Below are 27,552 nucleotides of genomic sequence, written 5' to 3' on the forward strand. Positions count from 1 at the left end.
CATTTTAAGATTTCAGCCATTGAAAACTGAGCCCTTTAAGCAAGGCATCATCAGAAGCTCTTTAAAGGTAATACATTATCACTATAGTTCTGATATACACTGAAGCCAATTTTTAAACCACACTTCTGCAACAGATACTAAAATACACATAGACAGTAAATAAACCTAAAGAGCATTTTTTTGCTGCCTAACACCTGATGGTCAAAAAGATTAGTTTTGACAACCGGTTACTTGGAAGAAGGGCTTGACAACACAGTGCACACAACTAAAATGACAGCTAAAAAAATGGCATAAGGTTAATACACACACACACACACACACACACACACACACACACACACACACACACACACACACACACACACACACACACACACACACACACACACACACACACACACCCCCCCCCCCCCCCCCCCCCCCGCCAAACAAAAAGACAATTAAATTGTTCATAAAGAGCTCTCCAGTGTGCTTTTTCATGACAACTTCTTTCTGGTATTCATTGGTGGAATGGGATCTTTCTATAAACGTGAAAAAGGAGACATGATAGACAGGTTTCTTCTTTAAGTTTATCATTTACCTTTACGGAATCAAAACAAAAACAAAGCCTACTTGTGATTTCTATTACAAGCATCCTCTTCACAAAAGGAAAAAAAGTGAAGGGGAGAAATAATATGAAAGAAAATACCACATACATTTGATAACTCTGTATTTTATATTTAATGCCCTTGGCAATAGGTTTATCACTTTCTCAGGTCACTGCATAGCATTTAAGGACAGAAAAGGCTTTGGAGCTGAATTTGCAAAGCATTTAGAAGCATACCAATTCCTAAGGAATCTTCTTATATGAGGGGGAAAAAAAAGGCGCTAAAAATGATGGTGGTAAGAGAAAACGATTAAAAAAGAAAACTCCATTTTGACGAGGCAGGTTAAATAGTGTTAAATAGACAGCCTCTATATATGATATTAAAAAACTGGAACTCTTCCTAATCTTTTCAAAGTTTTGATGTCTTTACAACAAAACACAGTTCCCACCCCCCCTCAATATTTTAACAGCTATGTGCCAGGCTGTATATTCCTAGGGACACTTGTTTCACATTATCTTACTCATCCTCACAAGTGTTAACTTAAGTCAGTGTTCTCAATGGAGCATGAAAACAACAACTGTTTAAAATAATGAGACGTTATTTTCAGGACATACAAGCTTATTACAACATTAATAAAAATTAGGATCTGTAGTTGTTGGAGAGATAAATAAGTGAGCAGAAAGATAAATATTATGTGGGAAAAGTAAGGACTAGTTTTGTTTTTATTTCAATATTAACTACTAACATCTAGCTAACCTTACAAATACACTTATCTCTCCCGCTGCCTTGGGGTGAAATGAGGTAACTTTTCTACATCTTAAAAAAAGCCTGTAAAAAGAAGAGAACTTGGGAAAAAGAAAGAAAAAAAAAAACTAAAGAAGACAACTACCTTCTTTCGGGGTATAATTCTCTACCAATAACCATTTCCCGTGACTGCTTCCCCTCAAAATACTTCTAAAACCTGAACACCCAGAGAAAAATGTTTATATAGCATATATTTATTCATGGAACTGCTCAAAGTGTGGACTTAAAGTTCTATATAAGTATGCAATGCCCAGTACTTACTGATTAACTGTTGATGAAGACAGGGCAATAGCATTTTGGCTCCACCATCTAGCTCAACTGCAATCAATTAAAGAGATTCACGGAGAATATGCAGGTTCTAGATCAGTCCCAAAAAGCATATTTTGGGGTGAGCCTATCAACTAAAATAGTAAAAAAAAAAAAAAAAATTAGCTTTTTTGGTGGCACATAAAGTACTTACTTAGTATATGGGAGTTAAAATAAGATTATCATAAAACATGAAATATTTTTTCTTCATAACTAACACGTAATTTTTTCCCCAGAAATGATCAGGCTAGTTTTTGTCCCTTGTGAATGAAGGGAAAAAAACTTTATTCTCACACCAAATTTTAGTCAAACAGATTGACAATTTTTGTAACGGTAAGGAACATACACTTAATTTCTCCCTGAACCTTAACTAAGTCTCTAAATCTTAACCTAATAAATGTATCTTACCACCACTACAGCATAACGGTAAAAAGGTAAGTTTTTGGTGTATTATCAGCACGTCTTTAAACGTTTAAATGCTGGTAAATTATTCAAATTACTAAATAAATAAATAGAAAAAAATGCAGTGACACACAAACTTATTTGAAACACAAGTTTAAGAGCAGCTCAAAGAAAAAAAATCTGAAGTAATGGAAAAATACGAAAATCCTTCCCTGAAAAATAGTTTTTCTCTCTGTAAAACTTTCAACACAATGCAAGAATGTCTTACTTGAGCTGGAGCTTAAAAGCTATAAATGGTTGTCTTCGGGAAATCAAAATAAAGGTAAAATCGATAAAAGATAAAATACTTCCAAACGGTATTACTGTAAGTTTAAAATACTGAACATTAGGAAGTAATCCTACAGAATACGCTTTTTGTCAAATGTCCCAACAAGCAGCCTCACCTACGATCAGAAAGAAGGTGCACAACGATGAGTCAAGTTACGAGAAAATAACCATTGAATGTGAATTTCCAAATTCAATCAGGGAAAGGGAGCCCTGACTTTTACATTTCACAGATTAATCACCTCTCCTTATCTACACCGAATTTTTATTCTAAAAACACATGCTGTACCATTCAACTGCATAGAATTGGCCACTTCTACCCTCAAACCTATGCCGCAAATTCCCTAAAGATTCTCAAAGTCTTTTTTAAAGGACGAAGAAAATAAAAAAATTTTAAAACTTCCTCGGAACTCGTCAAAATACGACAATCCCTATGTTGCAGGCTCATTTTCCTGTTCTCTGCCGGGTTAGGGCTGTCTCCCCGCACTTCAGCTCCTATGTTTCCCTTTTAAAAGAGACTCAGGCTGACAGTGATGGTTCGGTCAGCAACCCCGATCCCTTCCGCTTAGGCCATGAACAGCTGAGCGAGAGTGAACCCCAAAAGGTGGGAGAAGAGTCGAAGAGGCGAAAAGGTAAGAGGAAAAAATAGGGGGTGCGGTGGGGTGGCGCGAGACAAGCCCCAACTCTCTCGATCCCATCCAAGCTCACCTCTCCTTCACTGTACCAAATAAAAACGAAAAGGTAACAAAAACGTTAAAAAGAAACCCTACGAAAAAGCAAGGAAGGCTTCCTTACTCTCGGGGTTCCCGGGCCCGATTCTCTCGCCAATCTCCCGGCCCACCCCACCCCACCCCCAGGGGTCCCGACGCCATTTAGCTCCTACGAAGCCGCCGCCATTTTCCGCCCCCGCCGGATCGCTAGCTGTGCCTCGGCGGCTGCTCGCTACCCTGCTCTGCAGCCCACGCCACCGCCACAGGCCCGGCCCCGAGAGGGAGGCCCTGGCGTGAGCGTGCGGGGACTGCAGCTTCAGCGTCACGAAGGCCCAACTCCCACCCCGCCCGCGGTGCCCGAGCGCCGGCAGCTGGCGCCGGCCGGCGAGAGCAGGCGGGCAGCAAGGGGGCCGGACAGGCTCCACTGGGCGGAGCGGCCCTAGCGGCGCCTGGGACCTGAAGCTTCCATCGCACTTACTTCCTGTTTTGGGTCCGGGCACTTTGGAAGAACCAGGATGGAGGCTCCAAAAAATACCAGGATGGAGGAAGCAGCCACGGGCAAGAGTGGCTGCAGCTGGAGTGAGCGAGCGCGACAAGCCACCGGAAACGGAGCTACGGCCGCGCCCCGCCCCCAGCCCCCGCGCGCTCCCCCGCCCGGCCTCCTCTCCCTGGGGGCGGCCCTGCGCGCTGGCCGTGGCGTCACTTCCGGCCAAGTCGGAGCGCGAAAAAAGGTCCTTGGTTATTTGAGCTTCGAGACCCGTCTGAGTGGGAGTTGTTCGTTGTCTGCTCTTTTCTCCTCCTCCTACAAGGAAATAGGTACTGACTGCTGCCATGAAGGAGGACCTTCTTTCTTTGGCGCAACTGTGGTTTTCCTGGCTCGGCGACAGTTGGGCCTCGCCAGCCGACTTTCGTAATTATTCTGGGCCTCGGAGCGGAGGGAGCCTCGCGTGTGGAACTGTTAGAAAGCGGGGTCTGGGTGCAGACGATAATCGGGAATTGTATGTCTGGCTCTTCTGACTGGGTCTGCCTTGCCGTAGGCGCGTAGAGGTGTTACCCGTTGGGCGTATGATGCAATTCTTGGTGAAATGTATCCTGTGTGAATATGCTGTTCTGTAGTGCACAGTACGCCTTATAAAGCACGGCTTTTCTAAAGTGGATGCTCTTCAGCTAGCCTGGGGAGCTTTCAGGGAAGACCAATACTCGGCCCCGCCCCCAGAGAGTCTTTAAGCTTCCAGAGACTCCTGCAGAGATTTTTGTTTTGAAAGAGTCCTGAAAATTTTTTTAATTAATTTTTTTTACTGGAGTATAGTTGATTTACAATGTTGTGTTAGTTTCTGCTGTACAGCGAGTCAGTTATACATGTACATATATCCACTCTTTTTTAGAGTCTGTTCCCATATAGGTCATTACAGAGCTGGGAATAGAGTTCCCTGGGCTATACAGTAGGTTCTCGTTACGTAGCTCTTTTATTTAAAGTAGTGTGTATATGTCAATCCCAATCTCCCAAAGAGTTCCGAAGATTTTAGTGGTCGGAACCCTGTTACAACTCTTCTTAGGATTCATTTCACTTGTTTATAAAATTGATTTATTGTACGCTGCTTTTCTTTTGCTAGTGGGATGAGAGGAGTTTAGAAATTAGATTAGACAAATGTTCTTGCATCCAGCAACTATGTGTAGACTTAACACTACATTGTCACAATGGGAGTGTAGTGAGCATCGGTTGTAAAGGTCAAATGAAGACCGTGTGTATACTACGTCTTGAATTGGTCTTAACTAATGAAGTTGATAATGCTTAGTGATTTCTTTTCCTCTCTTTTGGCTTTAAAAAAAATGTTTTTTGCAACCCCGGTTTCTTTTGAATACAAAATGTAGTTGGAAGACTTCGTGGAAGTGACACTAATTCATTGAAGAAAGGGGAAAAAGTACACACTGAAATGGGTTTAGTTAGATAAATATTTGTTTCGATTTTAAGCCAAATGTACACAGTTTTCACCAGTAGTCCACATTATCTATTCTTTGGGGTAACTGTCTCACTCATAAATGTTGCATTTCATAAAAGAGAGTGTAAAACGAAATACCATCACACACCAATTAGAAGTGCTAAAATCCCAAACGCTGACAACACCAAGGGCCGATGACGCTTTGGAGCAATAGGAACTCTCATTCATTGATAGAGGGAATGCAGAATGGTACAACCACTTTGGAAGACAGTTTGGTGGTTTCTTACAGAGCTAAGCATATTCTTACCATGTGATCCATTAATTGCTCCTTGATATTTACCCCAAATAGTTGAAACCTTACCTCCACATAAAAAGCTGCACAGAGATATTTATACCAACTTCATTGTAATTGCCAAAACTTAGAAGCAACCAAGATGTGCTTCAATAGGTAAATGGATAAACTGTGGTACATCCATACAATCGAGTATTCAGTGCTAAAAAGAATTGAGCTGTCGAGCCATGAAAAGATGTGGAGGAATCTTAAATGCATGCCACTAAGTGAAAGAAGTCTATCTGAAAAGGCTAACTACTGAATGATTCCAACTATCTGGCTTTCTGGAAAGGGCAAAACTATGGAGATAGTAAAAAGACCAGTAGTTGCCAGGGTTTGAGGCCAGAGGAAGAGAAATAGGTGGAGCACAGAGGATTTTTTAAGGCAGCGAAATGATTTTGTATAATGCTGTAATGGTAGATACATGGCATTATACATTTATCAAAACCCATACAATGTACAACACAGATGGTGAACCCTAATGTAACCCACGGACTTTGGTTGTTAATGATATATCAGTGTTGGTTCATCATTTGCAAATAAATGTACCACTGCGGTGGGGTATGTTGATAATGTTCATGTGTAGGGCAGCGACGATGTGGGAAGTCTCTGTGTCTTCCCCTCAATTTTGCTGTGAATCTTAAACTGTCCCCCCAAATAAGGTCTATTTAAAAAGAAGAAAATATAAAAGGGCCTGGATTTGGACAAGGTTAGCTAACATTTTTTGAGTGCTTATGTGTCATTTAAATGCTTTACGTATATTAAACACATTTAATGTTCACAAGTGCCAAAGCTTCAGTATAGTTATTACAAATGATTCCCATTTTAGACAAGAACCAAAAAAGTGAAGGAATGTGTCCAAGGAAACAGCAAATAAATGGTAGAGTCAGAATGAAAGCCTCAGCTCCAGAGCCTATGCTCTGAACTACCCTTCTGCAGCTCAAAAAGTACACTTCGGCAACAGTCTTTTTATAATGAAAAATTATTACAATCAGTTTCCAGAGTCTTTACTGAACTGGAAGAAGGACACATTTGACCAATTTTCAAAAATAACTGTCCAGAGCAGCATTTTATTGCATCTAACTTTATTACCAGTTTGTGGTAATCGCTGCATCCCACTGTGGTTATGGCAAATATCGTTCAGTTTTTAAATGAGTATATAAATAATAGGTAACCAACACCACGAGGCAGGAGAGTGTTGTGGTATAGATGTTGAAGTCAGACCCGAGTGTGAATCTTGACTTTATTGCTTAGCGGTGGGTATGGTACTTCGCATCTTTAAGCTTAGTTTGCTTTTGAAAAGTGGCGATGCTAAAATCTATCTCCCAGAATAATGTAGGCAACATGCTTTGCACAGAGCCTGTCATATGTAGTAAGCACTTAAATACGGAAACTAATAAACCCGTGAACCAGAAAAGCAATTAAATTACTCAAAGTGGAGTTCTAATGATATAATAGTTACATAGGTAAAGTTGTTAACATTACCATTTATGAGGAATTGGTTCTTAATTAGCTACATTTTCCACAAACCATTACCGTGTAGGATTCTTTTTCACTGAGGCATAAGAGAGTGTTATCTAAATTATAGTTGCTACCCATTCTCTTCTGAAAAATCTTAGGTTAGTCTGCACTTTGCTGTTAATTCCCTAAAAAAAGTCAAGTGCATCCTCATAATTAATTCTTCCTTTCTGGGTGAGTTTCTTTCATAATTACCTTTTCCCAAGGTCAATTGGTGTTTACTTGGGGAAAACAAGTGTATTTTAGTATTAGTTTTAATACATAATTTTAAAAGTAAACCTATAATAGTAACACCTCTATATCTTTAACATGCATTATCAATGTAAGACTATCCAAAGTTTAAACCTAGAGCAACTTTCTGCAATTACAATTCTCGGTGTTTCCTACCTCACTACTTAGTATGTACCTAGGGAATGCATGAGATTTTTAATATTATCCTAGGATTTACCTAATTAGTAATTATTTTGTAGAAAAAAGTGAAAAATAGTTCTTTCATAAATAGAAGGTATTATAAAAGTATAGCACAGTTATGGTATTTACTGCATTTGCTAGTAATGATTAGCTCTGTTGGACTCCAGATTTTTTATAACACTTTCATGAACCTCATCAGCAATAGAATATTGATGAAATGACCTTCCTTTTTTGAAAGGTTGATATGTTAATATAAAAGTGTTTCAAATACTGAGAGGCTGGTTTTATTGTTTAATGATTGTCTCATGTCCTGGATGTCATGATTCAGAATAAAGAGATGTTTCCAAGGACTCCTGTTCAAAGTAAATGAAAAATATAATTATTGAGTAGCCCATTTTCTTTCTACACAGTCTTTGAGTCCTATTAATATAACTGATGTGTATGCACTGGAAGCCCTGCCAGAATTTCCGGCAAGCTGATGGGGATTCCTGTGCTAATAGAGGAATGAGCAAACTGTCCCTAGTTAGGCCAACACATCAGGCTCTTCCAAGTCCTCTTCTGTCTGAGATTCCTCCTCCAGGCTTTTGTCTGGAACTTACGGCACTCCATCTCGTAACCCCTTTCCTGCTCTCCATTTCATGTCAGTGTCTCATCCCTACACCTCTTTTAATCTTTCAGCCTGGTTACCTCTTCACTTAATTTTCTTTTGCAGTAGAGCTTTACTGAGGCCTATTCATGGAACATTAGCAAAAATTGGTTCTTCTTCCAGTTAGGAGAATGGAGAACTAAGACTTCAGATCTTCCCAGCAAGTGAGGATAGAAGTTTTCATTCTGTCCTTGAAAATTTTGTGGGCAAAATGAAACAGAAACAGTTAAGTTACTTTACTAAAATTGGGAGAATGTTTGAACTCAGATTCAAATATCTCTTCCTTTATAGTCTGGCCTAGAAGGGAGAGGGACCATATATTGGTAAATCAACCGGTAATTTGCCAGTGTGGTAAGTTCTAAACTCTGAAGGTGAACTTTATGTAGGGAGTTCAGAGCTGGGTTTTCTGAGAAGACACTTGAGCAGGGACTGGAAAGGTGACAAATTACCAGAGTAGGGGGCGGGAGGTAGGAAGGCATTTGTTCAGGTAGTGTGGGAAAGAGTGTGTTTGTAGAAAGCAACTGGTCTATAACGTTTATAAAATGGTGAGAGCACAGTGCTGGTAAGTATTAGGCTCAGTGTCTTGCTGATGTTAACTGAGTTTAACCCCATTCCCCTAAGGCTGGACCATCTGCTGCCTCTGCCGTGTCTTACAGCTTCAGTTTGCCAGCATCTGGTACGCTACCTTAACTTAGCAGACACTTAGATGTTTGTTGAGTTCAAAGATAATTGTGTCTTAAGCCAGGAGATCAGAAACCTAGCCATTTTTATTTTTTGGCAGGAGAGCTCAGTCTTTTTTCAGATAGTGTCACTACTCGGGCAACTCTGGAATGAAACAAACAAATGTTACCTTTATTATTACTTTAGTAGAAGGAGGTTATTTTAACAAGATGGCACAAGTTTGGACTTATTCTAAACTTTATTACCCAAATCTTGTCCATCTAGATGCAGTATTTTAAGGATAGAAGTGTTGCATTTTAACCAGCAGATGTCCTTATTGTTCAGCAAGATTTTTTTTTTTCCCCAGACCAGTATCTACAACAGTAGATGGGAATTCTGTGCCTTTAATTTGTTAGTGATAAGCTGTGGTAGACAAATGACAAGCCTCAACAATAGTAAAACCAAAGGGATTATGCTTTGAAATTCAAATGTGAAAGGCCCTCTCACATTTAATGACTTGTCATTGATTAATTCCCTTCTCTTTTATTTGATGTATATCTAATTCCCTTGCCCAGAATATGCAGTGACAGAGAAAGAAACAAGGAACCTGCATAACCTTTATAGCTTGCAGGAGTTTGCACATTTGTGATACACCCATTCCTTCCTTTCGTTCAGCAGACCTTCGTGGGCATGTCCTTTGTATTGAGCACTGTCCTAGGTATAGGGAATATGGTAGTGGTCAAGAGAGACAAGGGATGGAGGAGCTTACATTATAGTAGTTTTTTTCTAACGTGTCTTTGTATAAAACTCTTAGTTAACTCTTGCAATTTACTAAATTATTGCAACTGCCCATGAAACTTGCTTATAATTAACAAATCAATGAGGGATTAAGACAAAATATGAATCAAATCACTTAGTATCATTAGATTGATCTAAACTGCAAATATTAGGAAAGATGGACCAATTTCTTGGTCTTGCTTAGTCAAAGCACTTTGAAACATATCTGGCAAATAGTAGGTGCTCAAAAATGTCAGATATTATTATTTGTCTTTATCCATCGTAACAAGAAATAATGAAAAGCAGGAAAAGAGAATTGTTGCCTTATTTGTTGAGTAGGATTTCTTAGGGCAACAATTTTATTTCAGTGAAGAGGATTGGGATATAAAAAATTCTTTAATATATTAAGATTTATATTGAAATCATAATAGCCAGCAAGTAGTCTTTCTAGATATCTTTTAAACTTATTTTAAATTGTGTTTCATAGTGGCAGTCTATTGCTGAAAGGTATGGAAAGGGATATCATAAGTTCCATTGTTTTACATTTTTTGTTTCTCTGAAACTGTTTCTTGGAAATTGGCCTGTTTTCATGTTTCTGGGCAAAGTGTTTTAAGCACTAGAGAAAGTGATATGGCCTCTTACTTAAGGATGCATTGGTTAGCCTTAATATACATGCAACTGATACATACAGACACATGCAAGGTAAAGGTTTTTCTTGACCTGAAATTGTTGGAGGTAAAATCTAAACTCAGTAGGAAACACTGTTTTTCAAGCAAGCTATTCCTCCCCCAAAATTACCTGAAATATATCAACCTACTCTTATAATACCTACCTAATTTAAGAATATCTACGTTATATTTATATTTATATATATATTAAAAAAATTTATTTAATTGAAGTATAGTTGATTTACAATGTTGTGTTAATTTCTGCTGTACAGCAAAGTGATTGTTATACATATATATACATTCTTTTTCATATCCTTTTCCGTTATGGTTTATCACAAGATATTGAATATAGTTCCCTGTGCTATACAGGAGGACGTTGTTGTTTATCCCTCCTATATATAATAGTTTGCATCTGCTAACCCCAAACTCCCAATCCTTCCCTTCCCCACCCTCACCCCCACTTGGCAACCACTAGTCTGTTCTCTTATGTCTGTGAGTCTGTTTCTGTTTCATAAAGAATATCTATTTTATATTAAATATAACCATAGTAAATTAAATTCCAGAGCATAATACCTTTGTTATAACAACTGCACCTTAAGTGGACAGACCTGGTGAAGACGTAATATATAATTGTTAATTGAATGAAATTGGGAATAACAGGATTAGGAAAGCAGAGTTTCTATGGGCCATCTTTCAGACTTGTGAATATTATTATTATATATAATCAAATAATTGTAGCCACTGCAGCAGTATTATATTAGCAAACCTAGGGTAAAAAAAGATATGTAACTTCAGCAGTGAGAGTATCACTAATGTTTTCTTCCTGTGTCTTTTATGTTTCTTACCAGGTTACATTTATGCTGAATTTTAGTCTGTGATGGTTCAACCTGGTGTAGCAAGACATAAGGCTATTACAGCATTTGTTACTCCTTTCTCTATTTCCATTATAATTGGATAAGCTTATTTTTGTTGAACAAGAGCCCATTTTCACATGATACTGCAGTCTTTTCTCTCTTTTCCTTTTCCAAAGAGCCATCTGCTGTGGAATCATTCTCTGTTGAGCACACTCTTGATCTTGAGCCTGTAATAAATTTTCACAAGAGTCTCAGAAGAACCCATGCTGCTTTACCATTGTAGACCAATTGCAGGGAAATATGTGATACAACAGTGCCTCATATATAATGTTATAAATAACTGTGTTATTTGAAAAGGTCCTAGTAGGTATAGTATAAGCAGTCTGTCTCTTGCAATGGGTAAAGATGAAAATAAACCTGAAACCCTCTGCTTTTAGGGCTTTCCTACCTCTCTCGTCATCACAACTACACTTTTATAAAGTAATAAATTGAGGGAAGGATTTAGAAATTAGATAGTCCTAGGATAGGTGGCTTATACCTAATGGTAGGATGCAATAAGTGACCAGTGTTCTCCTACCCTTTCCGTATTCATTTGGTAGGAAAATCTGATATTATCAGATATTTTATTTTTATTAAATTTAAAATAGGAATCAAAATGGTTGAATTCACTTCTTTTTATTGTTGTTTAAGCAAACAAAAGGTGAAATTCAACCCCAAGTAACTTTTTTGCAAGTCATAGATTATACACTATAGGTTTGCAATGAATGAGTCTGTCATTTCCTAAGCAACAGGGCTTCAGGGACCTCCTCAGACTCTAATAGCTATTCCTTCTACTTTGTCAACAAATTACCTTTACAGAGACTTTTAAGCATTAACTTCCTCAGCAGCCTGCTGCCCACCACCCCCCCCGCCCCGCCCCTGCTTAGATGCTCATCTGAGCTCATCCTAAACTCCTTTCCTCCAATCCTACAGATGTTCCTTCTCTTATTCAAAGCTAATCACTTCTTTTTTTTTTTTTACATCTTTATTGGAGTATAATTGCTTTACAATGGTGTGTTACTTTCTGCTTTATAACAAAGTGAATCAGTTGTATGTATACATATGTTCCCATATCTCTTCCCTTTTGCGTCTCCATCACTCCCAACCTCCCTATCCCACCCCTCTAGGTGGTCACAAAGCACCTAGCTGATCTCCCTATTCTATGCGGCTGCTTCCCCCTAGCTATCTATTTTACGTTTGGTAGTGTATATATGTCCATGCCACTCTCTCACTTTGTCACAGTTTACCCTTCCCCGTCCCCATATCCTCAAGTCCATTCTCTAGTAGGTCTGTGTCTTTATTCCTCTCTTACCCCTAGGTTCTAAATGACATTTTTTTTTCTTAAATTCCATATATATGTGTTAGCATACGGTATTTGTCTTTCTCTTTCTGACTTACTTCACTCTGTATGACAGACTCTAGGTCCATCCACCTCATTACAAATAGCTCAATTTCGTTTCTTTCTATGGTTGAGAAATATTCCATTGTATATATGTGCCACATCTTCTTTATCCATTCATCCGATGATGGACACTTAGGTTGTTTCCATCTCCTGGCTATGGTAAATAGAGTTGCAATGAACATTTTGGTACATGAGTCTTTTTGAATTACGGTTTTCTCAGGGTATATGCCCAGTAGTGGGCTGCATCATATGGTAGTTCTATTTGTAGTTTTTTAAGGAACCTCCATACTGTTCTCCATAGTGGCTGTACCAATTCACATTCCCACCAGCAGTGCAAGAGAGTTCCCTTTTCTCCCCACCCTCTCCAGTATTTATTGTTTCTAGACTTTTTGATGATGGCCATTCTGACTGGTGTGAGATGATATCTCATTGTAGTTTTGATTTGCATTTCTCTAATGATTAATGATGTTGAGGATTCTTTCATGTGTTTGTTGGCAGTCTGTATATCTTCTTTGGAGAAATGTCTATTTAGGTCTTCTGCCCATTTTTGGATTGGGTTGTTTGGTTTTTTTGTTATTGAGCTGCATGAGCTGCTTGTAAATTTTGGAGATTAATCCTTTGTCAGTTGCTTCATTTGCAAATATTTTCTCCCATTCTGAGGGTTGTCTTTTGGTCTTGTTTATGGTTTCCTTTGCTGTGCAAAAGCTTTGCAGTTTCATTAGGTCGCATTTGTTTATTTTTGTTTTTATTTCCATTTCTCTAGGAGGTGGGTGAAAAAGGATCTTGCTGTGATTTATGTCATAGAGTGTTCTCCTATGTTTTCCTCTAAGAGTTTGATAGTTTCTGGCCTTACATTTAGGTCTTTAATCCATTTTGAGCTTATTTTTGTGTATGGTGTTAGGGAGTGATCTAATCTCATACTTTTACATGTACCTGTCCAGTTTTCCCAGCACCACTTATTGAAGAGGTTGTCCTTTCTCCACTGTACATTCCTGCCTCCTTTATCAAAGATAAGGTGACCATATGTGCGTGGGTTTATCTCTGGGCTTTCTATCCTGTTCCATTGAGCTATTTTTCTGTTTCTGTGCGAGTACCATACTGTCTTGATTACTGTAGCTTTGTAGTATAGTCTGAAGTGCGGGAGCCTGATTCCTCCAGCTCCGTTTTATGTTCTCAAGATTGCTTTGGCTATTCGGGGTCTTTTGTGTTTCCATACAAATTGTTAATTTTTTGTTCTAGTTCTGTGAAAAATGCCAGTGGTAGTTTGATAGGGATTGCATTGAATCTGTAGGTTGCTCTGGGTAGTAGAGTCATTTTCACAATGTTGATTCTTCCAATCCAAGAACGTGGTATATCTCTCCATCTATTTGTATCATCTTTAATTTCTTTCATCAGTGTCTTATAATTTTCTGCATACAGGTCTTTTGTCTCCTTAGGTAGGTTTATTCCTAGATATTCTTTTTGTTGCAATGGTAAATGGGAGTGTTTTCTTGATTTCACTTTCAGATTTTTCATCATTAGTGTATAGGAATGCCAGAGATTTCTTTGCTTTAATTTTGTATCCTGCTACTTTACCAAATTCATTGATTAGCTCTAGTAGTTTTCTGGTAGCATCTTTAGGATTCTCTATGTATAGTATCATGTCATCTGCAAACAGTGACAGCTTTACCTCTTCTTTTCCGATTTGGATTCCTTTTATTTCCTTTTCTTCTCTGATTGCTGTGGCTAAATCTTCCAAAACTATGTTGAATAAGAGTGGTGAGTGTGGGCAACCTTGTCTGGTTCCTGATCTTAGTGGAAATGGTTTCAGATTTTCACCATTGAGGACGATGTTGGCTGTGGGTTTGTCGTATATAGCCTTTATTATGTTGAGGAAAGTTCCCTCTCTACCTACTTTCTGCAGGGTTTTTATCATAAATGGGTGTTGAATTTTGTTGAAAGCTTTCTCTGCATCTATTGAGATGACCATATGGTTTTTCTCCTTCAGTTTGTTAATAATGTGTATCACGTTGATTGATTTGCATATATTGAAGAATCCTTGCATTCCTGGAATAAAACCCCACTTGATCATGGTGTATGATCCGTTTAATGTGCTGCTGGATTCTGTTTGCTAGTATTTTGTTGGGGATTTTTGCATCTATGTTCATCAGTGATATTGCCCTGTAGTTTTCTTTCTTTGTGACGTCTTTGTCTGGTTTTGACATCAGGGTGATGGTGGCCTCGTAGAATGAGTTTGGGAGTGTTCCTCCCTCTGCTATATTTTGGAAGAGTTTGAGAAGGATAGGTGTTAGCTCTTCTCTAAATGTTTGATAGAATTCTCCTGTGAAGCCATCTGGTCCTGGGCTTTTGCTTGTTGGAAGATTTTTAATCACAGTTTCAATTTCAGTGCTTGTGATTGGTCTGTTCATATTTTCTATTTCTTCCTGATTCAGTCTTGGCAGGTTGTGCCTTTCTAAGAATTTGTCCATTTCTTCCAGGTTGTCCATTTTATTGGCATAGAGTTGCTTGTAGTAATCTCTCATGTTTTTTTGTATTTCTGCAGTGTCAGTTGTTACTTCTCCTTTTTCATATCTAATTCTCTTGATTTGAATCTTCTCCCTTTTTTTCTTGATGAGTCTGGCTAATGGTTTATCAATTTTGTTTATCTTCTCAACGAACCAGCTTCTAGTTTTGTTGATCTTCCCTATGATTTCCTTCATTTCTTTTTCATTTATTTCTGATCTGATCTTTATGATTTCTTTCCTTCTGCTAACTTTGGGTTTTTTTGTTCTTCTTTCTCTAATTGCTTTAGGTGCAAGGTTAGGTTGTTTATTCAAGATGTTTCCTGTTTCTTAAGGTAGGATTGTATTGCTATAAACTTCCCCCTTAGAACTGCATTTGCTGCATCCCATAGGTTTTGGGTCGTCGTGTCTCCATTGTCATTTGTTTCTAGGTATTTTTTGATTTCCTCTTTGATTTCTTCAGTGATCACTTCGTTATTAAGTAGTGTATTGTTTAGCCTCCATGTGTTTGTACTTTTTACAGATCTTTTCCTGTAATTGATATCTAGTCTCATAGCATTGTGGTCGGAAAAGATACTTGATACAATTTCAATTTTCTTAAATTTACCGAGGCTTGATTTGTGACCCAAGGTATGATCTATCCTGGAGAATGTTCCATGAGCACTTGAGAAAAATGTGTATTCTGTTGTGTTTGGATGGAATGTCCTATAAATATCAATTAAGTCCATCTTGTTTAATGTATCATTTAAAGCGTGTGTTTCCTTATTTATTTTAATTTTGGATGATCTGTCCATTGGTGAAAGTGGGATGTTAAATTCCCCTACTATGATTGTGTTACTGTCGATTTCCCCTTTTATGGCTGTTAGTATTTGCCTTATGTATTGAGGTGCTCCTATGTTGGTGCATATATAGTTGTTATATCTTCTTCTTGGATCAATCCCTTGATCATTATGTAGTGTCCTTCTTTGTCTCTTTTAATAGTCTTTATTTTAAAGTCTCTTTTGTCTGATATGAGAATTGCTACTCCAGCTTTCTTTTGGTTTCCATTTGCATGGAATATCTTTTTCCATCCCCTTACTTTCAGTCTGTATGTGTCTCTAGGTCTGAAGTGGGTCTCTTGTAGACAGCAAAAAATGGGTCTTCTTTTTGTATCCATTCAGCCAGTCTGTGTCTTTTGGTGGGAGCATTTAATCCATTTACATTTAAGGTAATTATCAATATGTATGTTCTCTTAATTGTTTTGGGTTTGTTTTTATAGGTCTTTTCCTTCTCTTGTGTTTCTTGCCTAGGGAAGATCCTTTAGCATTTGTTGTAGAACTGGTTTGGTGGTGCTGAACTCTCTCAGCTTTTGCTTGTCTGTAAAGGTTTTAATTTCTCCATCAAATCTGAATGAGATCCTTGCTGGGTAGAGTAATCTTGGTTGTAGGTTTTTCTCCTTCATCACTTTAAACATGTCCTGCCAGTCCCTTCTGGCTTGCAGAGTTTCTGCTGAAAGATCAGCTGTTAACCTTATGGGGAGTCCCTTGTGTGTTATTTGTTGTTTTTCCCTTGCTGATTTTAATATGTTTTCTTTGTAATTAATTTTTTACAGTTTGATTAATATGTGTCTTGGCGTGTTTCTCCTTGGATTTATCCTGTATGGGACTCTCTGTGCTTCCTGGACTTGATTAACTATTTCCTTTCCCATATTAGGGAAATTTTCAACTATAATCTCTTCAAATATTTTCTCAATCCCTTTCTTTTTCTCTTCTTCTTCTGGAACCCCTATAATTCGAATGTTGGTGCGTTTAATGTTGTCCCAGAGGTCTCTGAGACTGTCCTCAGTTCTTTTCATTCCGTTTTCTTTATTCTGCCCTGCAGTAGTTATTTCCACTATTTTATCTTCCAGGTCACTTATCTGTTCTTCTGCCTCAGTTATTCTGCTATTGATCCCTTCTAGAGTATTTTTAGTTTCATTTATTGTGTTGTTCATCATTGCTTGTTTCATCTTTAGTTCTTCTGGGTCCTTGTTAAGTGTTTCTTGCATTTTCTCTATTCTATTTCCAAGATTTTGGATCATCTTTACTATCATTATTCTGAATTCTTTTTCAGGTAGACTGCCTATTTCCTCTTCATTTGTTAGGTCTGGTGGGTTTTTATGTTGCTCCTTCATCTGCTGTGTGTTTTTCTGTCTTCTCATTTTGCTTATCTTACTGTGTTTGGGGTCTCCTTTTTGCAGGCTGCAGGTTCGTAGTTACCGTTGTTTTTGGTATCTGTCCCCAGTGGCTAAAGTTGGTTCAGCGGGTTGTGTAGGCTTCCTGGTGGAGGGGACTAGTGCCTGTGTTCTGGTGGATGAGGCTGGATCTTGTCTTTCTGGTGGGCAGGTCCACGTCTGGTGGTGTGTTTTGGGGTGTCTGTGGACTTATTATGATTTTAGGCAGGCTGTGTGCTAATGGGTGGGGTTGTGTTCCTGTCTTGCTAGTTGTTTGGCATAGGGTGTCCAGCACTGTAGCTTGCTGGTCGTTGAGTGGAGCTGAGTCTTGGTATTCAGATGCCGATCTCTCGGAGATATTCACCGTTTGATATTACGTGGAGCTGGGAGGTGTCTTGTGGACCACTGTCCTGAAGTTGGCTCTCCCACCTCAGAGGCACAGCACTGACTCCTGGCTGCAGCACCAAGAGCCTTTCATCCACACGGCTCAGAATAAAAGGGAGAAAAAATAGAAAGAAAGAAAGAAAGAGGATAAAATAAAATAAAGTAAGGTAAAATAAAGTTATTAAAATAAAAAAATAATTAAGAAAAAAAATTTTTTTAAGTGAAAATAAAAAACGGATGGATAGAACCCTGGGACAAATGGTGAAAGCAAAGCTATACAGACAAAATCTCACACAGAAGCATACACATGCACACTCACAAAAAGAGGAGTAGGGGAAAAAATAATAAATCTTGCTCTCAAAGTCCACCTCCTCAATTTAGGATGATTCGTTGTCTATTCATGTATTCCACAGATGCAGGGTACATCAAGTTGATTGTGGAGATTTAATCCGCTGCTCCTGAGGCTGCTGGGAGAGATTTCCCTTTTTCTTCTTTGTTTGCACAGCTCCCCGGGTTCAGTTTTGGATTTGGCCCCGCCTCTGCGTGTAGGTCGCCGGAGGGCATCTGTTCTTCGTTCAGACAGGACGGGGTTAAAGGAGACGCTGATTCGGGGACTCTGGCTCACTCAGGCCGTGGGGAGGGAGCAGTACGGATGTGGGGCGAGCCTGCGGCAGCAGAGGCCAGTGTAACGTTGCACCAGCCTGAGGCGCGCCATGTGTTATCTCCGGGGAAGTTGTCCCTGGATCCCGGGACCCTGGCAGTGGCGGGCTGCACAGGCTCCCCGGAAGAGGGGTGTGGATAGTGACCTGTGCTCGCACACAGGCTTCTTGGTGGCGGCAGCAGCAGCCTTAGCGTCTCATGCCTGTCTCTGGGGTCCGCGCTTTTAGCCGTGGCTCGCGCCCATCTCTGGAGCTCCTTTAAGCAGCGCTCTTAATCCCCTCTCCTCGTGCACCAGGAAACAAAGAGGGAAGAAAGAGTCTCTTGCCTCTTCAACAGGTCCAGACTTTTCCCGGACTCCCTCCCGGCTAGCCGTGGCACACTAACCCCTTCAGGTTGTGTTCACGCTGCCAACCCCAGTCCTCTCCCTGTGCTCCGACTGAAGCCCGAGCGTCAGCTCCCAGGCCTGCTCGCCCCCGCGGGTGAGCAGACTAGCCTCGGGCTGGTGAGTGCCGGTCGGCACCGATCCTCTGTGCGGGAATCTCTCTGCTTTGCCCTCCGCACCCCTGTTGCTGCGCTCTCCTCTGCGGCTCCGAAGCTTCCCCCTCCGCCATCCGCAGTCTCTGCCCACGAAGGGGCTTCCTAGTGTGTGGAAACCTTTCCTCCTTCACAGCTGCCTCCCACTGGTGCAGGTCCCGTCCGTATTCTTTTGTCTCTGTTTATTCTTTTTTCTTTTGCCCTACCCAGGTACGTGGGGAGTTTCTTGCCTTTTGGGAGGTCTGAGGTCTTCTGCCAGCGTTCAGTAGGTGTTCTGTAGGAGTTGTTCCACGTGTAGATGTATTTTGCAACACATGATGGAGGAGAACTATCAGCAAGTATATGGTGACTTGAAGGGGCTTCAGTTTATCTTTTCTTTTAGTAGCTCTCTTCTCCTCTAGTAGCTCTCTTCTCCTCTAGTAGCTCTCTTCTCCTCTAGTAGCTCTCTTCTCCACACTGCATCTTCTTCTTTGGATCTCTAATGCCATTCAGTTTTCAAAATCTGCTCTCAGGAAAGCACCTTATAACTGCTAGTGTTGGAGGGTCTCCTGTGGAGGTGGGGGGTGGCTGTGTCTCACCGCGAGGACAAGGACACTGGCAGCAGAAGTTCTGGGAAGTACTCTTTTCGTTAATCCTTTCTTTTGTGTTTTTTGATCTCATCTCCCTCGCAGGACTATGCTCATTCCTTCTTCTGTGTTTTCAACCATTATAGCCTGGTTTCTGCCTCCAACATGCCTCTGAAGATCATTAATGACTTCCACATTGTTAAATCCATGAAAATATTCTATTATCATTTACCTTAATTTTCAGTAGCATTTGCTCCTTAAATGACTATGTTATTCTTCTTTGAATACTCTTTTTTTTCTTGGCTTTGAGATACAATACTCTGACATTCCTTCTACCTCTCCAAATGCTTCTTAGCTGGCCTGGCTTTTAAATTTCAGAGTTCTTCATGGTGACCTCCTAGGCCTACATCTCTTCCTCACACTATCCTCTTTCTAAGTGATGTCATCCACTCCAGTGGCTACAGTTGCTCTCTATACACTGATGACTCCTAAGTTTATAACTCTGTTAATCTGTTATTCAAATGCCTTGTTGGATGTGGTACTTGGCTTAAATGTGGAAGGCTTACAATGTGGAAAACTGCATTTTCTAAACATGGCTGCAACAGTATTTCCCATCCAATGTGCTCTTCGTATAAAACAATTTGATACTCCTCCCATCAAGAGGTGGAGGTGTATGACTTCTCCCATTTAAACTGGACAGGTTTTGTGGCCATTTTTAACCAATAAAGTATGTAGGAAGTGGTGCTATATGATTTCTGAAGATAGATTATAAAAGACCTGGCAGCCAACAAGTAAGCAGCCATTATATAAGCAGTCCACCTGCCATACTGTGAGGAAGCCCAAACTAGCCCATTCAGAAAAACCACGTGGAGAGGCACTAAGAACATAAAAAAGAAGGATGATTGGAGATCCCCTAGCTGCTTCAGCCTCCCCTCCAAATTAGTTATCTGTTGCTGCCTAACAAATTACCCCAAAATGTAGTGGCTTAAAACAGTAAGCATTTATTATCTCACAGTTTCTGTGGGTCAGGAATTCAAGAGGGCTTAGCTAGGTGATTTTCTTGGGGACTCTCATGAACTTGCTATCAAGATGTCAGCTGGAGCTTCAGTCATCTGAAGGCTTGACTGAGTCTAAAAGATCTAGTTCCCAGATGGCTTACTCATATGGCTGTTGGCAAGAGGCTTCATCCTTGGCTGTTGGCTGGGGGCTTCAGTTCCCACTATGTGGGCCTTTCCATAGAGCTGCTTGAGTGTCCTCAAGCACAGGGCAACTGGCTTCCCCAAGAGCAAGTGATCCAAGAGTAAGGATGCTGCAGTGCCTTTAATGGCCTAGTTTCAGAGGTTACACATTGTCACTTATATTTTAATCCATTTATTAGAAGTAAGTCACTATGGTAAACCCACACTCAAGGGGATAGGAATTGGGGTCCACCTTTTGAAGGAATTTGTGGGCACCCTCCATCCATTGTTACAGTGCCCACCATTATCTGACTGCAAAGGCATGAGACACCTGCAAGGTGGAACTGCCTATCCCAGCCTTTCCTAAAATTCTGATCCATAGAAACTATGAGTAATAATAAAATGATTACTGTTGTTTGAAGCCACTATGTTTTAAAGTAATTTTTTTTCAGCATTAGCTAACCAGAACGTGGAGTCTTTTGGATTAAACCTTGAAAAACCAGAAAGTATTCCCTCCTTCTTTGGCATCCCCACAGACTTATCTGGGGTTTCTATTTCTTTTTCTTCCTCTAATCTAGGATTTTGACTCCAAGAAGGAAGTAGCATATGGGGGGGTCCTTCTCAGGTACCTATTAGCACTTGTTAGCTTATAAACGTTTTAATTTCCTTTTGGTTGGAAAAACTGCTCTTATATCATTAACATTTTCCCCATGCTCTGGTTCATGACATAAACTCTGATCTAGGTGGTCTAGACCCTTCTCTTACTTTTTAAATGAAAGGTTTTAGAATCCTCAAAAATCCTTTTTTTTCCTTTATAGTTCCTGGCTCTTAAAGATGAAAAGTTCTGGATTTCAATATGGTCTCACATAAATTTATAAAAATCCATTCAGAAATTTAATTGACTTCTTAGTTCTAGCCTGTATGTATGTTCTTCCTCTGAATCAGAGCATGGAAAACTATCAAAGCTGCGTTTATGGTGGGGGAAGGATAACAGGTATAAGAAAGTGCAGGAAGGAACAGAAACTCATTAATAGCTCAAAGATATGATTATACTAAAGGAATAGTTAACATATAGCATTTATATTAAGTGGTATTTGATTTTACATAATAAAAGTTTGCACAAAGTATGTGTACATGTCATAGTTCATTATCTTTTTATCTATTTATTTATTTGTGACAGATTTTGGAATTGGGGAGGTATGGAATGTATACCCAGGACTGGAATTCCAATTTACAAAATTGTACCATAGGAAATGGAGACTGAAGGAAACATGTACCTGGAAATTACCAGTATTTTTAGTAGACAAGCAACTCAGCAGAGTGCATTCCAAAGACTACAGAGATGCTTCTGGGTTTCAAAAGGCTGGAAGTGGAGTGTCCACCTGAGTTCTTTCCAATGATAGGGAGATAAGACAGTGGCAAGAGGGCACAGAAGTGGTAATAGGGCACATTCCAGAGGTGTTGAGCCCTCTCACAGGAGATGAAGGATTAAAAAGATTAGGATTCTGAAAATCTTACAGGTTAGAAGCTGAAAATTCTTATTACATATTACTTTCAACATATTTTAAAATATAACTGATGCAAGCACTTGTAAGCCATGGTGGTGCAGAAAAGAAATGTTGATGCGATAGATATTCCCATATTTATTACATTACTAATAATACGAAATAGTCATAGAAATTACCTGAATTCTACATGTCAGTAATTAGTAACATAGAGGTTACCTGAATATCTGGGCAGGAAATGGAAGTTCCGCCAGTAGCTCAAAGAGGCAGAGTCATGTTCTGCATTTCCTGGTTGACCAGACATTTTTAACGTCTCTTCTTCCACAGCTTACATCAGAAGGGCAGATGTAACTTGTTCCACAAGGAATTTCTTCTAAGAGGGCCTTCTTGTACCTGGTTAACATCTGGAAAAATGACACATGGAGGCTCCCATAGGGCTTCCTGATGACTCTTGCTTTATGTTTATTTGATTCTAAAGAAACTTTCTCCATGAGAGTTTATACTGGTGATGAGGCCTATTCAGCAACAAATTATTTTGTAATCAGGCATGTTGCAGTCTGTCAGAAGTGCAGTTGTCCATCTGCTGTGTCATTTCCACTGACATTATAAACTATAGTCTATTTGGGCTGTTTTGGAAAGAAAGAAATTGGCTAGTTCATCCTGTTTCCTTTACTGATGTCTCGGTGTCAGTACAGAAAATGTGGCTGAGAAGAAATTTAGGTGAAGTTCTTAAAATCTGTGATGGTTACATTTAGCCTACATTTCTGTTAAGAAAGTGATTCATACTTCATGTCTATTTCCAGTAGCCAAAACTAACACTATGTTAAGCCTAATTAAAAGCTCTCTCAAATTGCTAACTTCAGAGTTGCTGTAAGTAGCACAATTAGGAAATCTACACTGATTTTTTTAAAGAAACCATGTTTTTTCAACCATGCTTAATCCTGCCCCTAGAACCCTTGTTTGTTTAAAAGTTGTGGACTTTAAAAGGAGCTGTGGTACCTGCAGCTTTTTCTTTCTCAAGATTGCATTGGCTATTCAGGGTCTTTTGTGGTTCCATACAAATTTTAGGATTATTTGTCCTAATTCTGTGAAACATGCTATGAGTATTTTGATAGGAATTGCATTAAATCTGTAGATTGATTTTCATAGTATGGAAGTTTTAACGATATTAATTGTTCAAATCCATGAGCACAGTATATTTCCCCATTTACAATAAGTCCCCTTATATACAAGCCTTCAAGATGCGAAGTTTCAAAGATTCGAACATGCGTTCGCGTGTCCAATCTTGTAAGTTAGTTCTATTTGAGGAGGCATTGTTAATTTTTGAGGCACAGGACTCGAACATAGAATAGTACATAAAGGTTGCAGCAGCCGTTCAGAATGCAATCCAATGCTACTGTGTCATCTACGATGAGAAAAAAGAGCTACTACCAGACATCACTGGATTGTTTTTTCAAGAGGGTAGATAGAATTGACTCCAGCAAGGAACCGGAACCTGTGCCATCAACGTCAGGTGTGAATGAAGTTGCAGCTTTCCCTCCATCTCCTATTAATGACAATCCTTCAGCTCTACCATCTCCCACCTCCTCTTCCTCCTCCAGTCAGTAACTCTTCTTGCCTGTTCACTCGATGCCAGCCCCTGTATACCAGCTGTTGTACTGTACTACCGTACTTTTCAAGGTACTGTACTATAAGATTAAAAATGTTTTATTTTTTGTTTGTTTTTTATGTATTATTTGTGTGAAAAGTATTATAAACCTATTACAGTATAGTACTGTATAGTCAGTTATATTATTAGGCTAACTTTGTTGGACTTATGAACAAATGCACTCTTGGAACAGAACTTGTTCATATGTAAGGGACATACTGTATTTGTGTCATCTTTAATTTTGTCAGTTGCCTTATAGTTTTCACAGTATAAATTTATTCCTAGATATTTTATTCTTTTTGATGCAGTTGTAAATGGATTTTCTTAATTTCTCTTTTTGGTAGGTCTTTTTTTTTTTAAGTTCCTTCTTTCTTCTTGTTTCTTTTTTCTCTTTCGTACTGGAGGTGTTCTTAAAATACCTGGCCTTCCTTGGCTCTCAGTCTCATGAGAGCAAGACAATGAAAACCTATGTTTAGAAGCTATGGGGAGGAAGCAGAGGGAGAGATTATTGACTGATAGATTTTACTGTAGGGCTTAGGGTTATCTGGCCAGGCTTGGTCGGTTTTTTTTTTTTAATGTAATTGTTATTTTATATTGGAGTATAGTTGATTTACAATGTTGTATTAGTTTCAGGTGTACAGCAAAGTGATTCAGTTATACATATATCTATCCTTTTTCAGATTCTTTTCCGATATAGGTTATTACAGAATATTGAGTAGAGTTCCCTGTGCTGTACAATAGGTCCTTGGTGGTTATCTATTTTGTTTTATTTTATTTTTTAAAGATTTATTTTTTATTTATTTATTTTTGGCTGCATCAGGTCTTAGCTGCGGCACATGAGATCTTTCATTGTGGGGCGCAGGCTCTTCGTTGTGGTGCGTGGGCTTCTCTCTAGTTGTGGCGTGTGGGTTTTTCTCTTCTCTAGTTGTGGCGTGTGGGTTTTCTCTTCTCTAGTTGTGGCATGCAGGCTCCAGGGCACGTGGGCTCTGTAGCTGTGGCACGTGGGCTTAGTCGCCCTGTGGCATGTGGGATCTTAGTTCCCTCACCAGGAATCAAACCCATGTCCCCTGCATTGTAAGGTGGATTCTTTACCACTGGACTACCAGGGAAGTCCCTGATTATCTATTTATATGTAGTAGTGTATATATATGATAGTTTGTTGTTAGTGTATAGAAATGCAACCAATTTCTGTGTATTTTGTATCCTGCAACTTTACTGAATTCATTTATTAGTTCTAATAGTTTTTTGGTGGAGCCTTTAGGGTTTTCTATATATAGTATCATGTAATCTGCAAATAGTGACAGTTTTACTTCTTCCCTGATTTCAAACTATACTGCAAAGCTATAATAATCAAAACAGTATGGTACTGGCAGAAAAACAGACACATAGGTCAATGACAGAGTAGAGAGCCCAGAAATAAACCCGTGCTTACATGGTCAACTAATCTATGACAAAGGAGGCAAGAATATACAATGGGGAAAAGAGTGTCTTTAATACTGGTGTTGGAAAAGCTTGACAGCTACATGCAAAAGAATGAAACTAGACCATTTTCTTACACGATATACAAAAATAAACTCAAAATTGATTAAAGACTTAGATGTAAGACCTGAAACCATAAAACTCCTAGGAGAAAACATAGGCAGATTGCTCTTTGACATTGGTCTTAGCAATATTTTTTTGGATCTGTCCCCTCAGGCAAGGGCAACAAAAGCAAAAATAAACAAATGGGACTATGTCAAACTACAAAACTTTTGCACAGTGAAGGTAACCACTAACAAAATGAAATGGCAGCCTACCAGATGGAAGAAGATATTTGCAAATGATCTGTGTGATAAGGGGTCAATATCCAAAATATTTAAAGAATGCATACAGCTCAATATAAGCAAAAAAAACAATCAATCTGTTTTAAAAATGAACAGAGGACCTGAATAGACACTTTTCCAAAGAAGACATACAGATGGCCAACAGGCACGTGAAAAGATGCTCAACATCACTAATCATCAGGGAAATGCAAATCAAAACCACAATTAGATATCACCTCACACCTATCAGAATGGCTATTATCAAAAAGACAAGAAAAAACAAGTGTTGGTGAGAATGTGGAGAAAAGGGAAGCCTTGTGCCCTGTTGGTGTGAATGTAAATTGGTACAGCTACTACGGAAAAACAGTATGGAGGTTTCTCAAAAAATTAAAAATAGAACTACCATATGATCTAGTAATTCCATTTCTGAGTATTTATCCATGAAAATGAAAACACTAATTTGAAAAGATGTATGCACTCAGTGTTCACTGCAGCATTATTTACAATAGCCAAGATATGGAAGCAACCTAAGTGTCCACTGGTGGATGAATGGATAAAGAAGATGTATGTATATTGTATATTATATATTACATATATATATATAAAATATTACTCAACCATAAAAGAGAATGAAATCTTGACGTTTGTGACAACATGAATGGACCTAGAGGGTATTATGCTAAATGAAATAAGTCAGACAAAGACCTTATGATCTTTCTTATATTCAGAATCTAAAAAAGCATAACCAGATAGAAAGAGACTCATCGATACAAAGAATAAACTAGTGGTTGTGTGGGGGGCTGGGAGGATGGGTGACATAGGTAAAGGGGATTAAGAGGTACAAAATTCCAGTTATAAATAAGTCATGGGGACGTAATGTAACAGGAAATGTGGTCAGTGATATTGTAATAACTTTGCATGGTGACAGATGGTAACTAGACATATAGTGGTGAGCATTTCATAAGGTATAAAAATATTGGATCACTATGTTATAACCTGCAACTAATAAATATTGTAAGTCAATTATACTTTAGTGAGAAAAAGAAAAAAAATGCTAACATGCATTTTAACATGCATGGCAAATCTCCAAATAAATAATGTTTCTATATTTCAAAAATAAATAATAAAATAAAAGGAGCTGTGGCAGTACTCACATGTCAGCTAGGGTTTCTTGTCTCCTATCTCATGAAGTCAGTATAAGATTGTCTCAAATGCCCAGTTCCAAAGTCTAGTTACATTGAAAGCTTTCCATAGTCTTCTGCAGGTTCTCAGAGTTTTATGCTATCATGGTTCTCTCTTCCTCTAATCCTTGCATCTATTTTATCTTAAAGAATTGAGTCTCTTCACCAGTTATCACAGAGCTTCTCATTCCAAGATTTTAGCGGCGTTAAGAGAGGAGTCATACCCTTCCAACATTTGCCTGGCTTCTTTTTCTCTTCTCCTACTCTCTGTCTTACTTCTCAGAAAAAGCCAGTTCCTCTTCTTGCCTCAGACATAGCATTTTAGCAGGCTAATATTCTTGATCTTACTTGTGGTGAAGTCTCCTACTGATCCCCATGTTTATTCTTCCCTTGTTCAGTAGTAATAGTAGAATATTTGTGTGCCGAGATAATAATTCCTGGTAATAATTTCCTAGCCTCCTGTGCAATCAGGTTTAATTGTATGACTGTCACTCTGGTCAACGTGTTGTATGCAGCACTGAAGTTTACAACATCAGGGTATTTTCCCTAAAGGAATGAGCCTGCCCTCCTTTTTGCTTTCACCTCTTCCTTCCGGCTGGAATGTGGGTGAGGTGGTAATGAGTCATTTTTAACTACACAGATAAAGGCTATAGGAATAGTGGAGTGACAAGATGGATTGACATCATGGAGTTCCGCACACCTGACTTCCCATGCCCGTCCTTTACTGATTATGCCCTGTTACATGAGAGAGAGGTAAACTTCTATCTTCTTAATCTATTTGTATTTTTGATTTCTGTTTCTGCAGCTGAGTCTATATGCTACTCCATACAATGCCTTCAAGCTCTTACCCTTCACACCAAGGCATTTCTTAGACAGTTTCTAAGAAGAACTCTGATGAGCCAAATTTCCTCCCCTCTTAATATTTGTATATTAAACTTCGTGTAGAAAGGGAAGATGAGTGACATTTCCTTAAGTAGAGATGTGAGAGTAAAGGTACTTTAGGTGGAGGGAGGTAATATTTCA

General features: G+C 39.0%; 2 protein-coding genes across 4 annotated transcripts in view; one reads left to right on the forward strand and one right to left on the reverse strand.

The window, feature by feature from the left end:
* The window catches only part of DMTF1 (cyclin D binding myb like transcription factor 1), a 46,084-nt gene extending 42,349 nt beyond the window's left edge, over nt 1-3,735 (reverse strand). The window contains exons 1-2 of the mRNA XM_060157192.1: nt 3,612-3,735; nt 1,653-1,792 (exon numbers count right to left, since the gene is read on the reverse strand). The gene's annotated coding sequence lies outside the window, so the exon portion shown is untranslated. The remainder of the gene's footprint in view (nt 1-1,652; nt 1,793-3,611) is intronic.
* The window catches only part of ELAPOR2 (endosome-lysosome associated apoptosis and autophagy regulator family member 2), a 289,621-nt gene continuing 265,001 nt past the window's right edge, over nt 2,933-27,552 (forward strand). For 2 of the 3 annotated variants that reach the window (XR_009542018.1, XR_009542017.1), the window contains exon 1: nt 3,836-3,949. The gene's annotated coding sequence lies outside the window, so the exon portion shown is untranslated. Of the gene's footprint in view, nt 3,056-3,835; nt 3,950-27,552 lie in introns of those variants that run through there. The other variant, XR_009542019.1, reaches the window with a different exon arrangement.

Source organism: Lagenorhynchus albirostris, chromosome 8, assembly GCF_949774975.1.
Source record: "Lagenorhynchus albirostris chromosome 8, mLagAlb1.1, whole genome shotgun sequence".
NCBI lineage: Eukaryota > Metazoa > Chordata > Mammalia > Artiodactyla > Delphinidae > Lagenorhynchus > Lagenorhynchus albirostris.